At 40.3% G+C, this 11,671-nt stretch overlaps 1 pseudogene; it reads right to left on the bottom strand.

Annotated features, from left to right (window-relative positions):
* Window positions 1-3,735: 3,735 nt before the first annotated feature.
* LOC122894506 lies at window positions 3,736-4,161 on the bottom strand (annotated as a pseudogene).
* Between the last annotated feature and the right edge of the window lie 7,510 nt (window positions 4,162-11,671).

The raw sequence follows: 11,671 nt of genomic DNA, 5'->3' as shown, positions 1-11,671 counted from the left end.
GTGGGATGGTTAACCTAGGTGACTGTCTTTCCATATTAGTAGAAATAGAAATCAATATAATTCGGGGCGCCTGGGTGGCTCAGTGGGTTAAGCCGCTGCCTTCGGCTCGGGTCATGATCTCAGGGTCCTGGGATTGAGCCCCGCATCGGGCTCTCTGCTCAGCGGGGAGCCTGCTTCCCCCTCTCTCTCTGCCTGCCTCTCTGCCTACTTGTGATCTCTCTCTCTCTCTCTCTCTGGCAAATAAATTAATAAATAAAATCTTCAAAAAAAAAAGAAATCAATATAATTCAACAGGTTTTTTTCAACAAATATTTATTAGCCATTTACTGTGTAACAGGCTATCATCTAGGTTTAGCAATGCAGTATTAAAAACAAAAAACAAGATCTCTGCCCTGATGGAGTTACATTCTTAACCAATATCTTTTTTTTTTTTTTTTTTTAAGATTTATTTATTTGACAGAGAGGGAGAAAGGGAACGCAAGCAAGGAGGGTGGGAGAGGGAGAAGCAGGCTTCCAGCTGAGCAGAGAGCTGGGCCTGGGGCTGGATCCCAGGACCCTGAGATCATGACCCTAGCCCAAGGCAGATGCTTAATGACTGAGCCACCCAGGCACTCCAACCAGTATCTCTTTAAGTACACCTATCTGATTCTGTCTTTTCTCTTTGTTTTCAGCTTAAACGTGTTAGCTATCAGTCTTTTTTTAAAAATAAACTTTATTTTTCTTTTTTTAAAAGATTTTATTTATTTGACAGAGAGAGATTACAAGTAGGCAGAGGCAGGCAGGGAAAATGGGGGAGCAGGCTTCCTAGTGAGTGGGGAGCCTGATGTGGGCCTTGATCCCAGGACCCTGAGATCATGACCTAAGCCAAAGTCAGACGCTTAACCATCTGAGCCACCAGTATCTTTGAATCTATCTTACATCTTTATGTATCTCAATTCCGGATAATTTCTTCAGATAAATATACTATTTTATTAATTCATGTCATGGAATCATATGTTTACCCCTTCGGTGAAACAACTTAATGTTTCAGGTCTTCAAGACAGGTAACTCCTGCTTTTTTAATTTTGTTTATATATACATACATATGCATATATATGGTGCACATGTGCAAACACAAATAATCTGTCATTTAAAAATCCAATTAGAGGCACTCAGGTGGCTCAGTCCGTGAGCGTCCAACTCTTAGTTTTAGGTTGGCTCAGGTCCTGATCTTGGGGTCATGGGATTGAGCCCTACGGTGGGCTCTGTATTCAGCGGGAAGTCTTTTTGAGATTCTCCCTCTTCCTCTCCCCACTCACATGCAAGTGATTATTTGCACCGCTCGTTCAGTTTTTTATAATGTGTGTGTGTGTGTGTGTGTAGATATCCATTGCATTGGTTCTATTTCTCTGGAAAACCCTACTGATAATTAACCACCCTGTTGGTACCCCTTTGCTTGCTGAGCTGGGGAGCTTAAGAGACCACCACCATATCCATCACAAATTTCTTTGATTCAGGTTGTTTTCTTCAGTGTTTTTCTTGTTTCTGCAAGTTTGAATTTTAACTTCTGACTCATATTTTCAATTGAAAATAAAATTTAAAAATTAGTACACATTTTAAAAATAGCCAAATGAGAATGGAGGCCAGGACAGTAAAAAATTCTCCCTTGAGGGATGCCTGGCTGGCTCTGGTAGAGCATGAGACTCTTGGTCTTGGGGTTGTGAGTTTGAGCCCCACATAATTAAAAATAAAATCTTTTTTAAAAAATTCTCCCCTGAGGGACGCCTGGGTGGCTCAGTTGGTTGGACGACTGCCTTCGGCTCAGGTCATGATCCCGGAATCCCGAGATCGAGTCCCACATCGGGCTCCCAGCTCCATGGGGAGTCTGCTTCACTCTCTGACCTTCTCCTCGCTCGTGCTCTCTCTCACTGTCTCTCTCTCAAATAAATAAATAAAAATCTTTAAAAAAAAAAAAAATTCTCCCCTGAGGCACAGAGGTGACTCAGTTGGTTACCTTCTGCCTTCAGCTCAGGTCATGACTTCAGGGTCCTGGGATCTTGCCCTGCATTGGGCTTCCTGCTCAGTGGGAAACCTGCTTCTCTCTCTCCCTCTGTCTTTCCCCCAGTCTGTGCTCCCTCTCTTTGTCAAATAGATAAATAAAATCTTTATTTTTCTTTATTTGTCTGTTTTTAAAAAAGAGAGCACACAAGCAGGGGAGCAGCAGACAGAGGAGTACAAGATCATGACCCGAGCCTAAGGCAGACACTTAACCAACTGAGCCACTCAGATGCCCTGCCACTAGAATATTACACATGTGGCTCACTGTTTACTTCTGTAGGACAGTGCTGATTTAGACATTATGTCTGGATCATTCTGTATGTTGGACAAGTGCAAAATTAATTTTTGAGAAGTCTTGGACTGTCCTCAAGCTCTCCTTTGCGTTACTTTCAAGGTGGGGCTGGGAGGTGACTTTCTATTTAGTCATTAGACCTCTTGAACTCCTAGCTTTCATAAAACAATATCAGTATCATGTCTACTCCACTGAGTTAAAGTATATGATTCAGCATCTTCAGGCAAGATAGAACAGTCACATTCTATATATTGTCAGGGAACATGACCTCATACTCACAGTTGTGCAGTACTTACCTATTTGAACAAAATCGCATTTTAGTGCTTGTTTAAAGAAGTCATGTTACGCTGAAATTACAGAAGCAAAGATTAACATTACAGATCTTTGTATAGGCCTAGTTCAGGATAATAAATGTTTGCACAAAACCATACTACAAGGTTTCTTGTGGTAGAAACTAGCTAGCTAGACACTATCTAGACATCAAGTGCATCCTCCTCCTGGGTGTGCATATCTTAGCTTTCCTTGGAGTTAGCTTGTAGCCATGTGATTAGGTACTGCCCAGTGATAGTGGGCAATGGCGATACACTTTCAGGCCTGGCCATAAAAGCCCATGCATTATCATTCACACATTCTCTGTGCCTTTTACATTAACATCAGAGGGCACATGCTCAAGATGACAAAATCATGAAATGGAAGGGTCCTGGTTCCCTGAGGCACCACCTAAAAGAAAGCCCCCACATGAAGTTGCATAACTGACTTTGTAAGAAAGAAGCCATTGCTTTTCTTAGTCAGAGAGATGTTTTGTGGTTTATATGTTACTGTGCCATATCATAGCTTATCCTAACATAGTTCTATTTAATATAGACGTTTTAGGAGTTAATTCTGGAAATCCTATGGGTAAGTTGATTTCCAGTTACACATGATTTGCAAAGTACATATGCCCATCAACCAGCAGGTGAACAGCTCCTGAAATATAACTAATGCAAAAATTTGGAAATGCCTCATGTGTCGTTGGAGGCTGATGTGACAACTCATAAAGTCATATCAGAAGGGGTTGATAAATTTTGTTATAATTCTGTGAAGTTATTGTTTAGTGATCTACTGGCAGAGGGGTACTTGTAAATTTCAAAATTGTAATTGTAAATTTAAATTGTAAAGTTCAAAAGAAACTTTTGTTTCTATTCATGATTTCAGTCTTTTAGTATTTCCCCAAATAAAAAAGTACTTCTTCTGTTCCTAAACCTTTCTGCGTAGCCACATTGTTTAAGTATTTCTAGATATTTTGGCAGCTCAAAGAATAAAGGCAAAGCTCCTTTATCCTTTTGGTTTATTTGATGTTACTGTTTTACTTATTTTGTAATCAGTTTTTTTTAAAGAGAAGTCTGTGCCTTTATTGGCCGAACAGGCTACATGAGAGAGATGAAGCGGGAGGAGTAGGTGGCCCTGACGCCAGGCTTGCAGTACTTCCCAAGCTTGTAGGTGGTGAAGAACTTGCCCAGGTAGTGGCCAATCATCTCGGGCTTGATTTCCATCTGGTTGAAGGTCTTGCCATTTTAGATGCCCCTGACATTGCCCACCATCTTGGGGATGATGATCATGACCCAGAGGAGCACCTCAGGATTATGCCATGGTGGGTGGAGCTTCCTTTTTGGTCTTGCATAGGGGCTCCAACAGTGAGTGTGGCTTCCCCCACAAACTCCAGTTTCACTTCTTCTGCTCTGGGTGCTGTACAGCTGCATCAACCTCCTAGGACTGTCCAGCAGCTGGTCAAGGACTGTGCTGCTGTAGGTGAACTTGCAGAAGGTGCGCTTCTGCTGCTCCACTTCCACCATCTTGTCAGCTCTTGGGAAAGGGGTTAGGAATTTTAATTACAGGTCAAAACCAACATTATTACTGAAGCTTTTAAAATTTATATAGTATTCGTAACTTGTAACAACCCAATGAGGTTATTCTTTTAAAAAGTCTTTATAAACACACAAAACCCCTTTTCTTTACTTTTCTTTTTTAAGATTTATTAATTTGAGAGAAAGAGCACCCCCTGCACAAGTGAGGGAAGAGGCAGGGGAGAGAATCTTCAAGAGGACCCCTGGCTGAGCTGGACGCCAGACCTGGGCTCTATCCCAGGACCCATGAGATCTTGACCTGAGCCAAAACCAAGAGTAAGATGCTTAACTGACAGCCACCCAGGTGCCCCAAAAAAACCCTTTTCCATATTTTTATCATCCAACTATAGTGGGAAATGACATTTGATTTAGAATCCTAGATTGATGTCAAGGATTGCAACACTTGACAAAGCCAAAGTTGTACTTTTTTGAAGGGGGAAATGGGATGAGGATAAAAGGAAGAAGAAAAGACCAGGAAGAATGATAAACAGAAGAGATTTGTAGAGTGATTACTTCCCGAGTTCAGAAGGATATCTCTGCACTTTGTCCTGTCCAGCTGAGTCACAGAATCATATGCCTCAGAGCTATACTAGTGATGTCATTGTCTCCCATAGTGTTGTTTCTAATAATGCACATGCTTTAAAGTTCAAGAGAACTAATCTCAAGGGACTTTAATGTTGAAAGGTGCAAAATACCTGCACTGAGGCCTTTAGGTAAGATACCATAGGTATGAGATCTTGAAAACAAATTAGGAGTTATAACAGAGTCAGAGGCACTGGGGTCGCTCAACGATTGTGTCTAATTTCAGCTCATGTCATGATCCCAGGGTTCTGGGATCTGGGATCGAGCTCCTGGTCTTGTTCTTGGCTCAGCATGGAGCTTCTCTGCTTCTCTCTCCCCCTTTACCTCTGTGCACACTCTTTCTCTCAAATAAATGAATAAAAATCTTGGAGAAAAAAAATAAGTTTATATAACACAGTCAGGCTTAGTCATAGTATACAGTGGTTGTAATGTGAATTTTTACTTCTGTGGTTATTTGCAGGAAACTTAAATCCCAACCAAATTTCTCTTGCCCCTAAGATTACTACCAAGATGGTTCTTTTTGCCTTTGGTTTACATATGTGCTTAGAAATATAAATTCATTTTAATATAAGTTTAAGAGACATGCTGTTTTTTAAAAAGATTTATTTATTTTTGAGAGAGAGAGAGAAAGAATGTGGGAGGGGTAGAGGGAGAGAGTCTTTAAGCAGACTCCCCACTGAACACCCAGCATGAGGTAGGTCTGGATCCCATGACCCTGCTCAACTGACTGAACCACCCAGGTGCCCCAAGAAACATGCCACTTGAAAAGTATTGGCAATTATCTTCTAGGATCTCATAATATGTTCCAAATCCAAATATTAATTACTCACTTATTCTCATTGTTAATGAGGTTAACTAAGTTGATACCTGATGTCCCTTCAGTTAGAGAATACTGTTTAGTCCAGAGGGTAATTTGTGTTTAAAAAAAAAAAAAAGAAAGAAAGAAAGAAAAAATTATTGAGGGGTACCTGGGTGGCTCAGTTGTTAAGCATCTGCCTTCGGCTCAGGGTCATGATCCCAGGACCCTGGGATAGAGCCCCGCGCTGGGCTCCTGCTCAGTGGGAAGCCTGCTTCTCCCTCTCCCACTTCCCCTGCCCTGTTCCCTCCCTCACTGCCCCTCTCTCTGTCAAATAAATAAATAAAATCTTAAAAAAAAAAAGAAAAAATTATCAAGAACAGTAAAGTTAATACAGTAGTGGAGACCATTTTTAGAATTTCCTTGAGTGATATCAAGAACTGCAATGTTGAAGTGAGCAAGGACATGATTAACATGCTTTAAAAATTTATAACTAGAGGGGCGCCTGAGTGGCTCAGTTGATTAGGTTAAGTGCTGAACTCTTGATTTTGGCTCAGGTCATGATCTCTGAGCAGTCTGCTAAGATTCTCTTTTTCTCCCTCTGCCCTTCCCCCATACTGTACCCTCTCCTGCTCTTTCTCTCTAAAATAAATAAATAAGTCTTTGAGAAAAATTTATAACTAGGAAGGGAATTTGTCATTCCTAAACTAACCATAACACTAACAATATTCAGATATTTCCAGAAGCTTCCAAAATAGTATGGCTTGTGAAGAAAAATTCCCAACATCTATCATCATATTGTGGGAGACAAATAAACAAAACATAATATCCCACATGACCCAGGAAAAAAATCATGAATTGTCAGCTTAGACTCACTGGCTGGGATGACATCATGCCACATTTTGGGGGGTCTCTACTAGCAACCCTGCCCCACAAAAACTTTGTGAGTCAGTAAAAATCTTACTGATTTGATGTCAAGTCAAATATTTTTTGGTGGAGAAAATGTATACTTAAGATGGTTGTTGTGTGAAATCTTGCTTTAATGAAAAATGTAGACTAATATACATCATAAATGGTAGTGTTTAAAAATATTGTGTCCTGAGGAAATGTAAAATAATCTCCTAAGGTGGTAATAATACAAAACGTTTGGGACCTTTGTTACTAGATTGCCTTCTATGAAGCTATGGTGAGCTCAAGTCATAGTTACTCCTGCGGCTAAAAGGCTGGGTATATTTAGTAGTATAATTAGAATGAATTTAGTAGATCAATTCTGGTTTGTGTACAAAGCTTTGGAAAACATCCTCTCAAATGATTTCTTAATGTCTTCATCATTAACTGTGCATTGTTTATAGGGGTTGCTGAATTAAAATGGTACCATATACATTTTCCTGAGGTTAGTCAGATGGTTTAATTTTGTTGTTTTTTAAACTAAATAGTAGGCTAGTGTGTGGTAAACCACTGAGTGTTATCCCATAGATACAGGCTGAGGAGAAGAAAAAACATGTGTGCTTGAACTAGGGCAAGCCTGCTGTGTCCGTTCTATCTCGTAATCCTTTATGCTCTGTGAGGCTGCCTGTGGAGGAGAGGCCATTATTCACAGCCCAGGGCACCTACCTCACCTCATTCAGCCCTTACCTAAGCCCTTCCTAACCTTCCATTTATTCATTGCCATTCATTGCAGTTATTCATTGCCATTTTCCACCACCACTTCATTAAGAATAAAGCTTATTTGGAGGACGGGGCGCCTGGGTGGCTCGGTGGGTTGAAGCCTCTGCCTTCGGCTCGGGTCATGATCCTGGCATCCTGGGATCAAGCCGTGCATTGGGCTCTCTCTGCCTGCCTCTCCACCTACTTGTGATCTGTCTGTCAAATAAATAAATAAAATCTTAAAAAAAAAAAAAAAAGCTTATTTGGAGGACAGTTATATAAAAGGAGACAAAATTGCCTGTCAGTGTATTGGCACAAGAAAGGGTCATGAAAATTATTTATTTGAGAAAAAACACTTTAAAAACTAGTTATTATGTTTCCAAATGTATGTTATTAATTTTTTTGAAAGATTTTATTTATTTATTGGACAGAGAGAGAGACAGTGAGAGAGGAAATACAAGCAAGGGGAGTGGGCAGAGCGAGAAGCAGGCTTCCCGCCAAGCATGGAGCCTGATGCAGAGCTCAATCCCAGGACCCTGAATCATGACCTGAACTGAAGGCAGCTGCTTAATGACTGAGCCAAATGTATTTTTTTTTAAAGATTTTTTATTTCTTCATGTAACAGAGAGAGAGATCACAAGTAGGCAGAGAGGCAGGCAGAGAGAGAGGGGGAAGCAGACTCCCTGCTATGCAGAGAGCCTGATGCGGGGCTTGATCCCAGGACCCCAAGATCATGTCCTGAGCCGAAAGCAGAGGATTAACCCACTGAACTACCCAGGCGCCCGAGCCAAATGTATTTTAAACTAAATTTTTATTTAGTGCTCCTCCAAATGTATTTTAATTAAATTTGATGAGTGTTATAATTGATTTTTATTTTGCATTTCTTTTTGTACACTCAGTATCATATTTGTGTGATTTATCTAATCCTTGTGATTTACCTAATGAAAAAAGTCACAAAAGATACATTTTTTCGTTTAAGCACCTTCAACTTTGAACTGGTAGAAAGACTCAAAGGTAACCTTTATTGGAATTTTGTCTTCCAACAGTCAAAAGATATATTTATTTTGCTTTCAGTAATCTTAAATTTTTTTTATAGCATTCTTTTTTTTTTTTTTAAAGATTTTATTTATTTATTTGAGAGAGAGAGACAGTGAGAGAGAGCATGAGCGAGGAGAAGGTCAGAGAGCGAAGCAGACTCCCCATGGAGCTGGGAGCCTGATGTGAGACTCGATCCCGGGACTCCAGGATCACGCCCTGAGCCGAAGGCAGTCGTCCAACCAACTGAGCCACCCAGGCGTCCCAGTAATCTTAAATTTTAAGTATCTTTCTATTCTGCTAAAGAATTAGGGGTTATGGACATTGGGGAGGGTATGTGCTATGGTGAGTGCTGTGAATTATGTAAGACTGATGAATCACAGTCCTGTACCCCTGAAGCAAATAATACATTATATGTTAATAAAAAAAGAATTAATAAGCTTCATGAATAGAATTGGAAAAATTAAGAATTCTCCAAATAATTCAGATAAAATAAGTTTCTGGCTTAAATGTCAACTTAAAATGACTTTGAACGGTTCTGTATGGTACAGTGATAGTGGGTACACAACTATGCACTTGTCAAAAGGAACTCTATGCTACAAAGAGTTAATTTTACTGTGTGCAAATTTTTAAAAACTCAACTTGAGGGTGCCTGGGTGGCTCAGTTGGTTAAGCGGCTCCCTTAGGCTCATGTCATGATCCCAGGATCCTGGGATCAAGTCCCACATTGGGCTCCCCATTTAGTGGACAGTCTTCTTTTCCCTGTCCCTCTACCCCTTCCCCCCAACTCGTTCTCCCTTTCACCCGCCTCACAAATAAATAAAATCCTTTTAAAAAATCAGTTTGAATGGCAAGGGAACCCAAGATGGAATGTAGGCTATGACATAAATCTAGCTGTATTACAAATGAATGACATAGGGTGTCTGGGTGGCTCAGTCAGTTAAGCTTCTGCCTTCAGCTTAGGTCATGATCCTAGGGTCCAGGGATGAGTCCCACATCAGGCTCTCTGCTCAGTGGGGAGGCTGCTTCTCCCTCTCCCTTTGCTTCCCCCCACCACTTGTGCTCTCTCTCGCTCACTCTCTTTCTCAAATAAATAAAATCTTAAAAGCAAAACCAAAAACAAATGAATGAATGACATAACTGCACTGAAGGGGATGGTTAGGAAAGGAGCTGACCTAAATGGCTTTTAAAAAGTTGTTTTGGTTAGCTACCTAGGCCTAAAGACAAAAAGTGTTATACATAAACATCTAAGTGTGATTGGTAAATTTGTTTATCAGAGTCTGGGTTATCAATCTGAAACTATTTTATATGTATGCTAGGGTTGAACAAATAAGTAAATATAGATTATGAGCCAGTTTTCTTACTGTTGGACAACTTACTGTTGAGTTCTTTGATAGTCCAGGCGCCCCTAAAAAAAGATTTTAAATTGTTTCAAAATAAGTCAGCCTTTTAAAAAAGATTGTATTGGGCGCCTGGGTGGCTCAGTGGGTTAAGCCGCTGCCTTCGGCTCAGGTCATGATCTCAGGGTCCTGGGATCGAGGCCCACATCGGGCTCTCTGCTCAGCAGGGAGCCTGCTTCCTCCTCTCTCTCTCTGCCTGCCTCTCTGCCTGCTTGTGATCTCTCTCTGTCAAATAAATAAATAAAATCTTTAAAAAATAAAAAAATAAAAAGATTGTATTTATTTGCTTGAGAGAGGGAGAGAACAGCACAAGCAGGTAGAGGGGCAGAGGGAGACAGAGAAGCAGACTCCTGGATGAGCAGGGAGCCCAATGTGGGGCTTGATCCCAGGACCCTGAGATCATGACCTGAGCTGAAGGCAGATGCTTAACTAACTGAGCCACCTGGGCACCCCTAAGTAAGCATTTTGAAAAAAGGCTTATGAAAAATTTCTCAAAACCATCAGATTTTAATTTTTTCTGGAAATAATTTATATTGCTTTACTTCATTTACTTAACATGTCCTAAACCAAACTCATGATCTTCCTCCACCTAACAATCCTGCTCCTCTCCTGTGCTCCTGTCTTAGTTAATGGTGCCACCATATTCCCTCTCAGTTTTCCAACTAGGAAACAGAGTCATCCTTGACATTTCCTTCTCCCTTGCTTCACAACAAATTAATCACCAATCCCTAATCATGAATCCTGAATATCTCTTTTATATTCTAGAAATTAATTGTCGTGGCTCCTGTAGATTATAAACTCCATGCGGGCAAGGGCATTGTCTATCTGCTTTATTCCCCCATGTGTTCCACATGCCTCATACAGTATCTGGTACATTGTAGACACTCAAAAGCTATCATTAAAGAAAAGAATGAATGCACATTTTATTTTATGTTACTATTTAATGGTATTTTCACATCCCAATCCCTTCTATCCAACATAATGGGATGCATCCCTACACCCTCTTTATTTATTTGTTTTCAATCTGTGGTCATCAAGTTTTAGAAATCCAGTGTGGTCTCACTAACAGAAGTTTCACCAAGTCCAATTTGATGTTCTGATTGCAGTCATCAGTGATGTTTCAGAGAATGATGTGATATGTGAGCTGGAAGGACTAGTGGAGGAAGTCCTTAAGCACAAGTCTCTCATTTTACGAGCAAAGACTTTGAAGCTCCAAGAGGCTAAGTATTTTGCCGGATCCTAGCATGAGTCCATTGACAGAAGGCATTTTTTCCTATGTCCCAGAGAACCTGGAAGAGAGAGAAGAGAACAAAGTAAAACAAGGAGAATCATAGTAGTAGATCCATTATTCTATACATCTTTTAAAGAAGTAGATAAAATAAATAAGCAAAAAGAAATTATTTATTTATTTCCATGCAGAAATTTTATTCTATATACTCTTTTAAAAATTTAGTATCTGGGGGGAGGTGTAAACATTAAGTTACTGTATTTTTGTGAGTTAATTTTTTTCTTAAAGAAACGTGGGGACCTGAAGTACTTAGGGACATGGATACCAAAAGAGGCAAGAAGGAAAGGGACATAAATGGGGACAGGATGGCAGCAGACAGTGAAAGAAGATGATTTTGGAAGGGATGGCATAAGAGTATGTAAAATTGACCCATATTCGTTCTTAAAAGACATTAAGCTATTGATGACTAGAAATTAATCAGAATACTAAATATGGGGGCACCTGGGTGGCTCAGTGGGTTAAGCCGCTGCCTTCGGCTCAGGTCATGATCTCAGGGCCCTGGGATCGAGTCCCGCATCGGGCTCTCTGCTCAGCAGGGAGCCTGCTTCCTCCTCTCTCTCTCTCTGCCTGCCTCTCTGCCTACTTGTGATCTCTGCCTGTCAAATAAATAAATAAAATCTTAAAAAAAAAGAATACTAAATATGTCTGTACTATTACTCATTCACTTACTTATATAGCAACCTGTCAAGCATTACCTACAATGTTTGGGAA

The sequence above is a fragment of the Neovison vison genome, chromosome 13, assembly GCF_020171115.1.
Source record: "Neovison vison isolate M4711 chromosome 13, ASM_NN_V1, whole genome shotgun sequence".
NCBI classification, from domain to species: Eukaryota; Metazoa; Chordata; class Mammalia; order Carnivora; family Mustelidae; genus Neogale; species Neogale vison.
The sequence above is the reverse complement of the archived record's forward strand: the minus strand, read 5'-3'. Positions and strand labels throughout refer to the sequence as shown.